Source organism: Stenella coeruleoalba (assembly GCF_951394435.1).
Source record: "Stenella coeruleoalba genome assembly, chromosome: 3".
In the NCBI taxonomy this organism is placed as follows: Eukaryota; Metazoa; Chordata; class Mammalia; order Artiodactyla; family Delphinidae; genus Stenella; species Stenella coeruleoalba.
In genome coordinates this window covers 25,796,769-25,810,499 of record NC_137148.1, presented here as the reverse complement: position 1 = coordinate 25,810,499, position 13,731 = coordinate 25,796,769, and positions in this window count along the sequence as shown.

Below are 13,731 nucleotides of genomic sequence, written 5' to 3'. Positions count from 1 at the left end.
GAAAGAAAGAATTAGAAGAAAGAAAGAAAGAAAAAGAAAGAAAGAAAGAAAGAAAGAAAGAAAGGAAGAAAGAAAGGAGGGAGGGAGGGAGGAAGGAGGGAAGGAAGAAAAAAAGAAAGAAGATAAAGTAAAATAAAATAAAGTAAGATAAAATATAATAAAGTTATTAAAATAAAAAAATAATTATTAAGAAAAAAATTAAAAAACAAAAAGCAAAAAAAACGGATGGATATTACCCTAGGACAAATGGTGGAAGCAAAGCTATACAGACAAAATCTCACACAGAAGCATACACATACACACTGACAAAAAGAGGAAAAGGGGAAAAAAATCATAAATCTTGCTCTCAAAGTCCACCTCCTTAATTTGGGATGATTTGTTGTCTAAAGGAGGTAAGGAAGGAAAGAAATAAAGAAAGAAGATAAAGTAAAATAAAATAAAGTTATTAAGATAAAAAATAATTATTAAAAACAGCAACAAAAATAAAACGGACGTATAAAACCCTAGGACAAATGGTGGAAGCAAAGCTCTACAGACAAAATCTCACACAGAAGCATACACATACACACTCATAAAAAGAGGAAAAGGGGAAAAATAATAAATCTTGCTCTCAAAGTCCACCTTCTCAATTTGGGATGACTGGTTGTCTATTCATATATTCCACAGATGCAGGTACATCAAGTTGATTGTGGAGCTTTAATCCGCTGCTTCTGAGGCTGCTGTGAGAGATTTCCTTTTCTCTTCTTTGTTCTCACAGCTCCCAGGGGCTCAGCTTTGGATTTGGCCCTGCCTCTGCGTGTAGGTTGCTGGAGGGCGTCTGTGTTTTGCTCAGACAGGACGGGGTTAAAGGAGCCGCTGATTCGGGGGCTCTGGCTCACTCAGGCCGGGGGGAGGGAGGGGCACAGCGTGTGGGTCGGGCCTGCGGCGGTAGACGCCAGCGTGACGTTGCACCAGCCTGAGGCGCGCCATGCGTTCTCCTGGGGAAGTTCCCTGGATCCCGGGACTCTGGCAGTGGCGGGCTGCACAGGCTCCCCGGAAGAGGGGTGTGGATAGTGACCTGTGCTTGCACACAGGCTTCTTGGTGGCGGCAGCAGCAGCCTTAGCGTCTCCCGCCCGTCTCTGGGGTCCGCGCTTAGCCGCGGCTTGCGCCCGTCTCTGGAGCTCCTTTAAGCAGCGCTCTTAATCTCCTCTCCTCGCGCACCAGGAAACAAAGAGGTAAGAAAAAGTCTCTTGCCTCTTCGGCAAGTCCAGACTTTTCCCCGAACTCCCTCCCGGCTGGCCGTGGCGCACTAACCTCCTTCAGGCTGTGTTCACGCCGCCAACCCCAGTCCTCTCCGTGCGCTCCGACCGAAACCCGAGCCTCAGCTCCCAGCCCCCGCCCGCCCCGGCGGGTGAGCAGACAAGCCTCTCAGGCTGGTGAGTGCTGGTCGGCCCTGATCCTCTGTGCGGGAATCTCTCCGCTTTGCCCTCCGCACCCCTGTTGCTGTGCTCTCCTCCGCGGCTCCGAAGCTTTCCCCCTCCGCCACCCGCAGTCTCCGCCTGCGAAGGGGCTTCTAGTGTGTGGAATCCTTTCCTCCTTCACAGCTCCCTCCCACTGGTGCAGGACCCGTCCCTATTCTTTTGTCTCTGTTTATTCTTTTTTCTTTTGCCCTACCCAGGTACGTGGGGGGTTTCTTGCCTTTTGGGAGGTCTGAGGTCTTCTGCCAGCGTTCAGTAGGTGTTCTGTAGGAGTTGTCCCACGTGTAGATGTATTTCTGGTGTATCTGTGGGGAGGAAGGTGATCTCCTCGTCTTACTCTTCCGCCATCTTCCCGGAAGCCCCGTGCTTCTGTTTTAAGAAGGCAGGTTGAGCACACATTTGCCTTTTGACATTTCTCCAAAACCATTGGGGAAAAATATATAGAAGTAGTTAACCCATAGTGAGCAGACTAAGTTAAGGGCCAGGAAAGGTGGGTCACCAATGGATAAAAAAGTTCAATGGATTTCTGGGAGACAGAAAAAGAATGGAAGTGTGTTGAAGGAAGGAAGCCTAGAATATCCTGTGGGAGCCAGCAGCGCCAGTGGGAGCCAAGAACCTTGAAGAGACTCTAGGTTGTACATCAAACTGTGGTATAAAACAGGAGTAAAGGGCACTGCTCAGAGAGAATCTGGTGGCAGAACTGCACAGGTGGGTCCCACAGCTCTGTATGCAGAACAGCAAGAAGGCTAGGACTTATCCATAAGCCAAACCAACCAACCCACCAAACAACCCACCAACCAATCATCAACCAATCAGCAAAAACAGAGGGATGTTTTCTAAAACAAATATGAATTCAGAAAAAGTCAAGGTCCCAGCTGTGTATTGGTGCCTGAAGCACACCCCTCTTTTTTCTGCCTGTTGTAGACGTGCAGCCTAACAGAGGCTGACTTTTCACTCTTTCTAAAGCAAAACAGTCAGCTGCCATGCCTCATCCATGTGAGCAAGCTTCTCAATCAGAATTCCCTCAAAAAGTGAGAGGGCCTTTTGGGATATAGATCTACATGCACGACAGCAGAGGAAAGCCACACTGGCTTCTCTGGTTTCTGCTCTTGAATACGAATGAACTTCATCAGTCGTGGGAGAAAAACCAACCACGTGGAAAAAGAAGGACCAAGGTAGCCTGTATCAGCTAAGATGCATTCAACTGCAAGTAACAGAAAATCCAACTAAAGTGGACTTGAACAAGGAGGACATGTATTTTCTCATCTAAAAAAAGTCTGGAGATGGAGAGTTCTTAAATGGAGTAGCTCAGCAATGTCATCAAGGACTTGAGATTTTCATCTTTCTGTTCCACTATCCTTGGCACGTTAGTGATTTCTTTTCTCGTGGTTACAGATGGCAGCAGATATTACATGAATAAGATTGCTTAATTTTTTTTTTTTTTTTTTTTTTTGCGGTATGCGGCCTCTCACTGTTGTGGCCTTTCCCGTTGCGGAGCACAGGCTCTGGACGCGCAGGCTCAGTGGCCATGGCTCATGGGCCCAGCTGCTCTGCGGCATGTGGCATCTTCCCAGACCGGGGCACAAGCCCGCGTCCTCTGCATCGGCAGGTGGACTCTCAACCACTGCGCCACCAGGGAAGCCCAATTTTTTTTTTTTTTACCATGTGCCATTTATTGTTAGTGAGAATACCTTTCCCATAAATGTCCTAGGAGCTTTTCCTTATGGTCACGTTGGATCTCAGGAATTGGGTCTCATGCCTATGCCTATAAAATCATTAGAAATGGGAATGAGACTCTTGTGAATGGCCTAGGCCAGGGTTTCTCAAGCTTCACAGTATTGACGTTTTGGACCAGATAATTCTTTGTTGAGGGGGGGGTTTGTCCTGTGCATGGTAGGCTGTTTAGCAGCACCCCTGCTAAGTCATATTCCATTCTGGAGGGGTATCCTCTTGACCAGTCTCAAGTAGGCCGTTGAAGATGACGGTCAACAGTGACTCTTCTGGAGAGCAGAACCAAGGGCAGAAGGACCACAGGAGCTGCATACAGAGAGCAGGGCCAAGGTTGACCTTGTGAGATTGTGAGATTTGATGTATGTAGTAGAACAGTGATATCTCTACACTTCCTATTCTACCATTTCCCAAACGGATGGGTATTTGACCTATTTTGTTTTGTCTTTTTGGTTTGCTGGTTTTGTTTTTGTTTTTCAGTTATTCTATTTCTCCTCCTCCATCGTATATCAGACATATTGTTTCTTAGCATAGACCATCTGACCCCAAGGAGAATCATCTACAATTGGCAGAGGACAAACCATCATTCAGAAATTGTGGACTTCAAGGTTGATGCAGCAACTGAATGATATTCTGTGGGTGTCTTTCTTGCTGAAGGGATGAGTGTGTTCTGCTAGGGTATATGGATACTGACGCGCCAAAGGGAGGACTTTGACCGACACTACAGATTGGATAAAACATCTATGTCCAACCTCCTTCACTCTTCCCTGTCTTTACCATAGAGGTTGTAAGTGTGCATACTTACCCAGTCATCCATACAGCCTGTGGTAGCCATATGACACAGCTCTGACCAATAAGACATAAAAAGAAGTTTAGGGAGAGAACTACTCTAGGGAAGCATTTGCGTTATTGATAAAGGAAACAGATGCAACTGGCCCCGGCCCTTTCTTCCTGTCTCCACTTCCTCCTGCCTGGTTCACGAATGTGACTCCTGGAACTAGTCATCTTGCAACCATGAAACAACAAGATCTTCCATACCATCATTATCCATTTTATCAGTTCTGGATTGTCTGTCTCTGAAATTATCGATATTTGAGTAGTTTATAAGTCAGGTATATTTGAGTCATTATAAATCAGGTATTTTATCACTTGAAACTGAACAGCAACTAATTAGTAACATAAAAGAAGGTAGAGTGAAGGAGAAAGGCTGAAGTGAAGGATACGGATGCTAATAACCTTATGTGCAGTGGAATTGAGATACTGACTTTTGTCTTTGGAACATAGTCTATGGTAATATTTGGTAATTACCCACCGACCCTCACCATTTTTTGGTTTTTAATTCCAAGAACTTCTCTCTATTAAACTTCGTATGTTAGGCTGAGACACTCTAGGCTTATTACTGGAGGAGGGCTGACCTAGCCCCATGCATCAGTCAAGTTATTGGCTTTTGAGATTCTGAGTGTGCATTTGAAATTCACTGTCTAGAAATCCAAAGATTTTTCAGCTTTCGAGAGCCAGGATTTTTGAGAAGAATATGTATTGAGTTCCAAAAGCTTGGCTTTGCATATCCAAAGAAAAAAATCTCTGAAGGTATCAGGGCCTAAAATTAGGTTTGCCTGATGTGAGGAAGGAAACTAGAGGTTTAGAGAGTAAGCAAGTACTTGGGAAGTTGCTTGTACTCTGCCCACCACTCCAGTTCTGGGGTGAGAGGAGACAGATTTGAGTAAGAGTAAGTAAGAATAGAGGAGAGCAGTGCACACCTCTCTGCATTCAACTCCTGGAAGGCAGCAAGCTACACAGCAAGGCTTGCAGAGGTCCCCTCAATGCTTAACAGAGTGGTGTCATAGCCATAAAATGGGAGTTATAGTGGGGCAGGCCAAGGCAAAGGGGCCTGAGACAGCACTGCTGAGCTCCCTTTTGCCCCATAGTCATAGAAGAGAATCAGAAAACTGTTCATGAGTGAAAAATGGTCACAGCAGGGTTAAGTTGGCTAGTGGATCTGATGGGAACTCTTATCAGAACATGGATGATACAAACCATTCGGACTAGTAACCAGAGATCACAGTGGTGCCTTGTTCAGTACGGTGGATGCCAACACAGATGTCAATGACCAAAGATCGGGACTTGCCAAAGAGGTCAGAGGTTAATCACCAATAGAAGCCGACCTACCCCCACTGCTTCGGCACCACAGCAACCCTCTGGAAATGACCTGCCCTCCCGTGAACAGGGAAAGGAGGAATTAAATCTGACTTTATAGATTTTAAATGTAAAACAACGTAGTTTGCATGGAATTAATGATGATTAACGTTTCTGCCAGCTGGTACAATAGGGTCTTTTAGTTAGAGAAAATCAAGTTAATCCTTTTTACGCCCAGGAACATGGCTTGAGAAAATTGAGCCTGTTACATAAGAAATTGAGGCGTAAGTATATTATTTAAGGTAATTAAAGATAAACAGGCAAGAAATAAAAATGATAATACATCACATATTATAAAGAGGAAGAGGCGGGAAAGAAGAGGATAGTTATAAAAGTTAATTAATCCTCATCTTTCATTTCTGGAAGACAATAGGCTAAATATAAATTTGATACATCTACAAATCTCATATTCATGTTATTTAGTATCTTGAAAGTAATAAATATAAGAATTAAAAAATAGTTAAGAGGTTTTGCTTGGGAGAGGGACTGGGGGAAGGTAGGAGACTGTTTCTGTTCATCATAAACTGTTCTTTACTATTTGATTTTTTTTCTTGCAACATACTTGTGTTACTTTGATATAAACTAGAAAAGAATTAATTATGAGCCTGTGTGCCTTTGAGTTTTATGTTGCAGCGGTATGTGCTAACAGAATACTTGTAGTAAAGATAAAAGTACTCCTAAGTGTTCTGAGAATATGGGCTACCATGTACTGCAGAGTGGCTTTGCAGACCTCTGCAGGAATTCCTAGACTCTATGGGCAAGTATGGCAACCACCAGACCAATAGGATGATTATGGGGCAAAAAGACAGAAGAGAAGGACAAATAACACACAAAGCTTGGACAGGGAGACTTTTCAAAACAGACATTTTTAAGAGATTTTATGGTATCATAGCAGTTGGAGCTGTGGGATGATACATGTGGCAGTGGGTTGTCTTTTGTGAAATGTACTGGACCTGGTTTTTAAGGCTTACACACACACACACACACACACACACACACACACACACACACACACACACACAGAGTGCATTTAGCTTGTGCTCTAGCCCACTAATCATTGTCTTCTTCTCACTTGGCCCTTGAGTCTTGAGAGCCCAATTAAAGGCCCCAGAAGCAACAGTCTGTCACACTTGCTGATCCCCCAGCCTTGCCCTGTCCTCTCAGAGGCAGAGGGCTGACAAACAGAGGACAGGGGGTTATGCCTGAAATCAGCCATTGTTTGACCCATGCCAAAAGAGAAGGTCCCTGGAGCAAAGGACTGTGACTTTTCAGGGGTCTAGGAAACAGTACAGCAAATCCTTGTAGTGTTGTCAAACACATCACCCCTGTGCAACAGCATAAAAACCACTTTTTGTTTTTAAGTTTGGATGACTTTTATATCAACAGCTCTAGCCAACAGCCTTCATTATCTCTTGAGCTGATGGAACCCTAAGAGTAGAGATACATTCTCAAACAATTTTCTCAGAGAGAGAAATATACCAATTGAAAAATGGAAACTAGATTAAATAGTTAACAGTTGTAAAATACATAGATAGAATTTGCACCAACAAAAGATAATGTAATGGAGGCTTATTACACTTTTTTCTCCTATAGTGGGTTTTTGCTTGTTTGTTTGTTTTGCCACACGGCATGTGGGATCTTAGTTTCCTGGTCAGGGATCGAACTTGTGCCCCCTGCAGTGGAAGCACAGAATCCTAACCTCTGGAACGCCAGGGAATTCCCACCTGCACTGTTTTCTTTCTTTTTTTTTTTAAATATTTATTTATTTGGTTGCGCTGGGTCTTAGTTGCGGCAGGGGGGCTCCTATAGTTGCATCTTGAGGGCTCTTTAGTTGCAGCACGGGGCTTCTTAGTTGCTGCATGCATGTGGAATCTAGTTCCCCGGCCAGGGGTTGAACCTGGGCCCCCTGCACTGGGAGTGCGGAGTCTTAACTGCTGCACAACCAGGGAAGTCACCTGCACTGTTTTCTTCACCATTTTTTCAGCTGTTTTTTCAACATGGTTATCTTGCACTCAAATAGCATTTAAAAATGAATTTAAGCACAAACAAATGTCTTTAGAGAAAAATAAAGGCTAAACATGACAGCACCTTGAAAGACATAGAAATAGTGTAGGTATTCTTCAGGCAATGCGTGCAAAGTAGCATTTTCAACATGCTACCAAGTTCACTCTCATGGAGTCTGAAAAGGCAGGTGAGGGTTATATATATTCTAGATCCCAAATCAATTCAAGTTGGTTTATGACTGGTAACAACTATTAGTGGGATTAGTGAAACTTTTCAGCCTGAAAAAATTTTCTGAAATTATTTAAACCAACTCTTGAAATTCAGAGAATGAACTAGATTTCTTTTAAAAAATTGATTTCAGCCCATGGCACCAAGGGTATAATCATGCTATTCCACAACTATATTATGGTTCCATCAAATAACAATTCTATTTGTGTGGCCACAGAGAGGTGAATGGAAGCTTCTGACCTCTAACAGTGCAATTTTGCTTTCTCAGTAACAGCATCCTGGAAGCACTGGGGGCAGATTGCTTTCCCTAGAGTGCAATACCTGAAAACTGGCCTTGGCTTTCTAGCCATTGGTCTCGCCACCTAGGAGAGGTCTTATTCACTGCTGACAACACAGAAAGAGGTTAAATCGAAAATCAGGCTCCGTACACATGTTTTATACCTACAACAGGGTGCCTTCACTGCAGTTCAACCGTAGGCTGCTTAGTCAACTACACGGAAACACACCTAACCCTCTTCTATCACTGTGAATTCTTTCCTGAAATCCTGGCCATTAGGTGAAAAGCTGTTACATGAAAAATATTTCTGTTAGTTGTAAGGAATTCTGTTCTCAGTCAAGGTTCTCAAGCAATTTTCTCCCAGAGAAATGTATCAATTGGATAATGGAAACCAGATTAATTAGTTAATAAACAACAATTATAAAATACATAGATAGAATTTAGACATAAAATGTAATGTAATGGAGGCTTATTACACTTTTTTCCCTGCACCATTTTCTTCACCAGTTTTCAACCGTTTTAGGGCTCGTGATTATCTTGTACTCAAACTGCATTTAAAAATAAATTTAAGCACAGTTAAATATCTTTAGGGAAAAATAAAGGCTAAACATGAGAGCACTTTGAAAGACATGGAAATAGTATAGGTACAACAGACTGAAGATTAATAAAAGGTACCACCTCTTCATTTCTCTTGCTCAGTATATGTCCACAAAGCAAAACATCCAAACATGTACACAATTCAAATTTATTTCAGACGATATTCTCTAACTAGAAGCAGTTGACCTGAAAATTGGTGTGTCTTTGCCTGAAAGTATAATTGCAGAATATCACTTCTTATAGCTCATTAATTTAGTCTGCTTTGGGATACAAAAGTCATTATACTAAAAAAAGGAGTGTGGTCAGCAGAATAATGGTCCTCCCCCGCCAAAGATGTCCATGTCCTAATCCTCCAAACATGTCAATATGTTACCTTACATGGCAAAAGAGATTTTGAAGATGTGATTGGATCTTGAGATGGGAGGATTATTCTGGATTATCTGGATGGGCCCAAGGTAATCACAAGGGTCTTTATAAGAAGGAGCCAGGAGGTCAAAGAGAAGCATATGATGTTGGAAGCAGAGGTCAGAATGATGCACGGAAGGGACCACTAGACAAGTGTGCAGACAAATGGCCTCTAGAAGCTGGAAAAGGCAGGAGAATGGGGAAATGGATTTTCCCCTAGAGTTTCTAGAAGGAGCACAGTTCTGTTGTTCAATTTTAGACTTTCAGAAATTGTAAGATAATGAATTTGTGTTGTTTTAAGCCACTAAGTGTGTGGTAATTTGTTACCGAAGCAGTAGGAAACTAACAAAAGTCATTAATTTTAAAAAGAGTAATTGAAAAGTAGTGCAATTTTCAGGAGCCATTGTGGAAAACCTGTTGATTTGACAGCCTTTGTGAGATGTAAGTCTCCGCCCACCCTTTGTTCTACAGGACTGGGCTGAAGCCAGTGCTGGGTATGGATGTTTGAGACCCAGGAGCTAAATGCCTATTTTAGGAGCATACCTTTCTGCATTCAGCTTAGATAGAAATGTGTCTCCAGGAAATTTACTGTTGCTGTTTGTAGGCAATAGTGTGCAGTGGGGGAGTGAGGTAGAGATAGTGGTGGGAAGAAATTTTTTTTGTTCTGCCAAAATGCCGATCATCCCTGAGCGATGGGTGGAATTTTTGCTGTTGTCATTTATTTTGATACTACTATGAACTGAACTGTGATCCTCTCCAAATTCATATGTTGAAGCCCTAACCCCCAATGCAGTGGCATTTGGAGATGGGGCCTTTGGAGAGTAATTAGGTTTAGATGAGGTTATGATGGGGGTTGGGGTCCCCATGATGGGATTAGTGTCCTTATAAGAGTTTCACCAGAACTTGACCATGCTGGCACCCTAGTCTTGGACTTCCAGCCTCTAGAACTGTGAGAAAATTAATTTCTGTTGTTTAAGCCACCCAGTCTATGGTGTTTTGTTATGGCAACCTGAGCAGACTAAGATATTGAAAGAAAATAAGAGTAGGGGTGTAAGGCTTGATTTTCATATCACCCCGGTTTTACAAGAGATCAAGCCAGCCAAGAGTAAGCAGAAACACCCAAGATTCAGAGGAGTTGTTAATGCCTGAGATCCCGACGGGTCCTGGTGGGAGGGCCTGGCATTTCATGATCTTTACAGGTGTGGCAGGCAGAGTTCAAGGTGGCCCCAAGGTTCCTGGTCCCTGGTGCACACACACCTTCTTCCAGTTATTCAGTGAAACACTAATCTAGATGCTACTGTGGAGGGATTTTTGCAGATGTAATAAGGTCTCAAAACAGTTGGCATGAGATAGGGTGATTATCTGGGTGGGCTTGATCTAATCACACTAGCCCTTCAAATCTGGGTCTAGAGGTCAGAGACAGAGGAAGTCAGTGATTCTAAGCACAAGAAGAATTTGATGCACAATTGTTGGCTTGAGGGTGGAGGAGACCACATGCCAAGGAATATGGGTGGCCTTGAGCTGCTGAGAGTGGTCCCTGGCTCACAGCCAACAAGGAAACAGGGACCTAGTTGTACAACCACAAGGAATGGAATTCTGCCAACAACATGTATGATTTGGGAGCAGATTTTTCCCTAGAGCCTCCAGATAAGAACTCAACCCAGAAACACTTACTTTGATGTCAGCCTTTGGTAACCAGAGCACAGAACATAACCATGCCATGCCCAACCTCATACAATAGAACTGTGGGCTAATAAAGGGGTGTTGTTTTAAGCCACTACATTTATGGTAATTTGTTATACAGCAATAGGTAACTAATACAGCAGTCTGTGCTGCTGTTGCAGTTCCTCCAATTCTGGGCACATGGATTCCAGCTTTCATCAGATTGAGACTCAGTTAAACAGTGAAACTCTTACTTGGAGCCAAACATGCATGAGAGCACTGCCCACCCTCTGAGATGAGCTATGAATAGGATAAATTTTGGAACCCTTAGAAATTACTCTTGGGGACTTTAATCTTTATGAAAGACTGACCTTTCTGAAGCTAAGCATATGGCCTCAGAGCCCTTATAAGTTTGTTGTTAACATACCAGTGCAGCTCTATTTGTATCCATGGGCTAGGCCATTTAAGTTAAATATACAAATGGCCTTAAAATGGTCAAATGTTAAGAATTGGTTACCCTCATATACTGGGTCTGAGAAATATATATATACATATATATATACACATATGTGTGTGTGTGTATATATATATATATATATATATATACACACACATACACACACGTATATACATATGTATACACACACACACACACACACACACACACACACACACACATTTTTAAATCTAGTTTGAGAAAAAGAGCCTGCTGATTACTTTCCTAAACAACCAGAATTTTAAAAAATCGTTTTGAACATTATTTTCCATAATCAATCTGCTTGATAAAATGTGCCTTTAGTCAGTATCAGCGTATCCCATTCAATTCAGCAAACATTTAGTGACTATTTATTCTATTTTCTTTCTTTTTAAAAATTTTGTTTCAGTGAATTCATGGGAACTTTTTTTCCCCATTGCAAAAATCAATCTCGTTAAAAGGTGTCTATTATAAGGCTGCAATGTAAGTTACTACAAGTTCTCCAATAACTTTAAAGGAGAAGGTACCATATGTCTAGTATGAAAAAGAAAAGATTGTTGCTAGGGTCAGAACACCAAACTTAGACTGGCTTAAACAAATTGAGGAATATTTGTGTTCTCATACAGGTGGTATAGGCACATAATAGCATGTCAAGATTAATTTTTTTTATGTTTATATACATTTTCTTCATCATTGGCTGACATCAACATTCATCATTTGGTTTTGTTATTCACTGAATGTTTTATTTATTTATTTTTTTATTTTTTGCGATACACGGGCCTCTCACTGTTGTGGCCTCTCCCGTTGCGGAGCACAGGCTCCGGACGCACAGGCTCAGCGGCCATGGCTCATGGGCCCAGCCGCTCCGCGGCATGTGGAATCTTCCCGGACCGGGGCACGAACCCGTGTCCTCTGCATCGGCAGGCGGACTCTCAACCGCTGCGCCACCAGGGAAGCCCTGAATGTTTTATTTTTAATTGAGATATAACTGACATGTAACATTGTATTAGTTTTAGGTGACATAATGATTTGGTATATGTATATATTGCAAAATGATCACCACAATAAGTTTAGTTAACATCCATCAAACATTTTTTTTTTCTTGTGATGAGAACTTTTAAGATCTACTCTCTTAGCAGCTTTCAAATATACAATACGCCATTATTACCTAAAGGAATTTTTTGTCTTAACTGAAAAGTCTAAAACTAGGCCTGGCTCCAAGTACTGTCTCACACAGAAGTTCAAAATATCATGTTTTCTCCATGATTGTTTTAGTTTTCCCCTCCTCTTTGTGCCAGATTTATCTTCAGGCCGGCTTCCCTCATGTTAGCAAAATGGCTGCTGCAATTCTAGCCCTCATACCCTCACCACCACCTGAGAAAGAGAGAATGTCTTCTTGACTATACTGTCTTTGGAAGACAAGGGAGGCTTCTATTGTCAAAGCTCCAGTAAATATTTCTTAAGCCTCATGACCTTAATGGGATCATATCTTCTTCCCTAAACAAAATATCAAGACTCAGGGATGGGAGGGGGGAGATAGAACTAGTGGATTGGTTCATGTTCCTCCTATGAAAACAAAGGAGGAGTAAATTCCACCCAAATTACGTGGCTGAGAATAGGAAAGGAGCGATTGTCCATCCAAAGAAAGATTTGTGTATTGCTGGAGGGAAGAGGTGAGTCAGTACCATAGTAGAATAAAATAAATGCCGTAAGATAAGCACAAAGTACTTATGCTATGGTGTCAAAAAGAGAAAGGGTCAACCTTTTGTCAACGTCCGGGACATAAGAAAAGATTTCATTAAATAGTTGTGTATTGGTTCCTACATATCATTAAAGATCTATGTTAGAGACGCAAAAAGACATCCTTAGACGTGGCAGCAAAAACAAGAAAGCAGAAAACTGTCAAGTTGTATTACGGTGACACTAATGAATGTAGCATGACTACAATACAAAATGCTGGGAGACGCAGCTGAAAAGGAAAGTTGGAGCCTTACTGTGATGGGCTTTCCTTGAATTCCAGCAGGAGGAGTCTTATTTAATTTAGAAACCAGTGGGGAGCCATTGACAGGTTTTGAATAGGGGAAAGATATAACCAAATATGCCTGCTGGAAATATTAATCTGCCAGCAATGAAGTGGATGAATTGCAGCAGAGAGAGACACAACTCAGGGAGACGGGTAAGGAAGCTATTGTCGTTTTCAGAAGAAGAGCAATGAAGTTGGCTGGCAGCTAAGAAGTGGAAAGAGATGATGGGCATGAGAGACTTAAGATGGGAGAATCTTCACGGCCTTCTAATACATTAGTTCTAAAGGATTAAAGGCGGATTGGTACTGCTGGAAGCTCTGATGTCACTGTGATGAGCAAGAAAGTGGTATCCATCATTCACGAAAATGGAGCCCTCAAAGGCACAGGTATTTTGCAGAGCAACAGGCTCCACAAGAGTGGCAGTAAAGACTGCCTGCCCCCGTGGCAGCTGATTCTTAGTTCTTGAAAAGCAAAGGGGCCCCTCTGTTATAATTCACCTCTTTTATGAGCAAAAGTTGTTAACTATGACCTTTTTTTTTGACTGTGTCATTTCACTGGCTCTTAGCATCACAGAGCCATAACCCAGGGGCAGGATCATAAGCCTGCAATAGGGATCCTTAAGCAGGTTTGGAAATGAAACTCTAAAGTCAGGTAAATGGTGATCTACATAGTGTCTT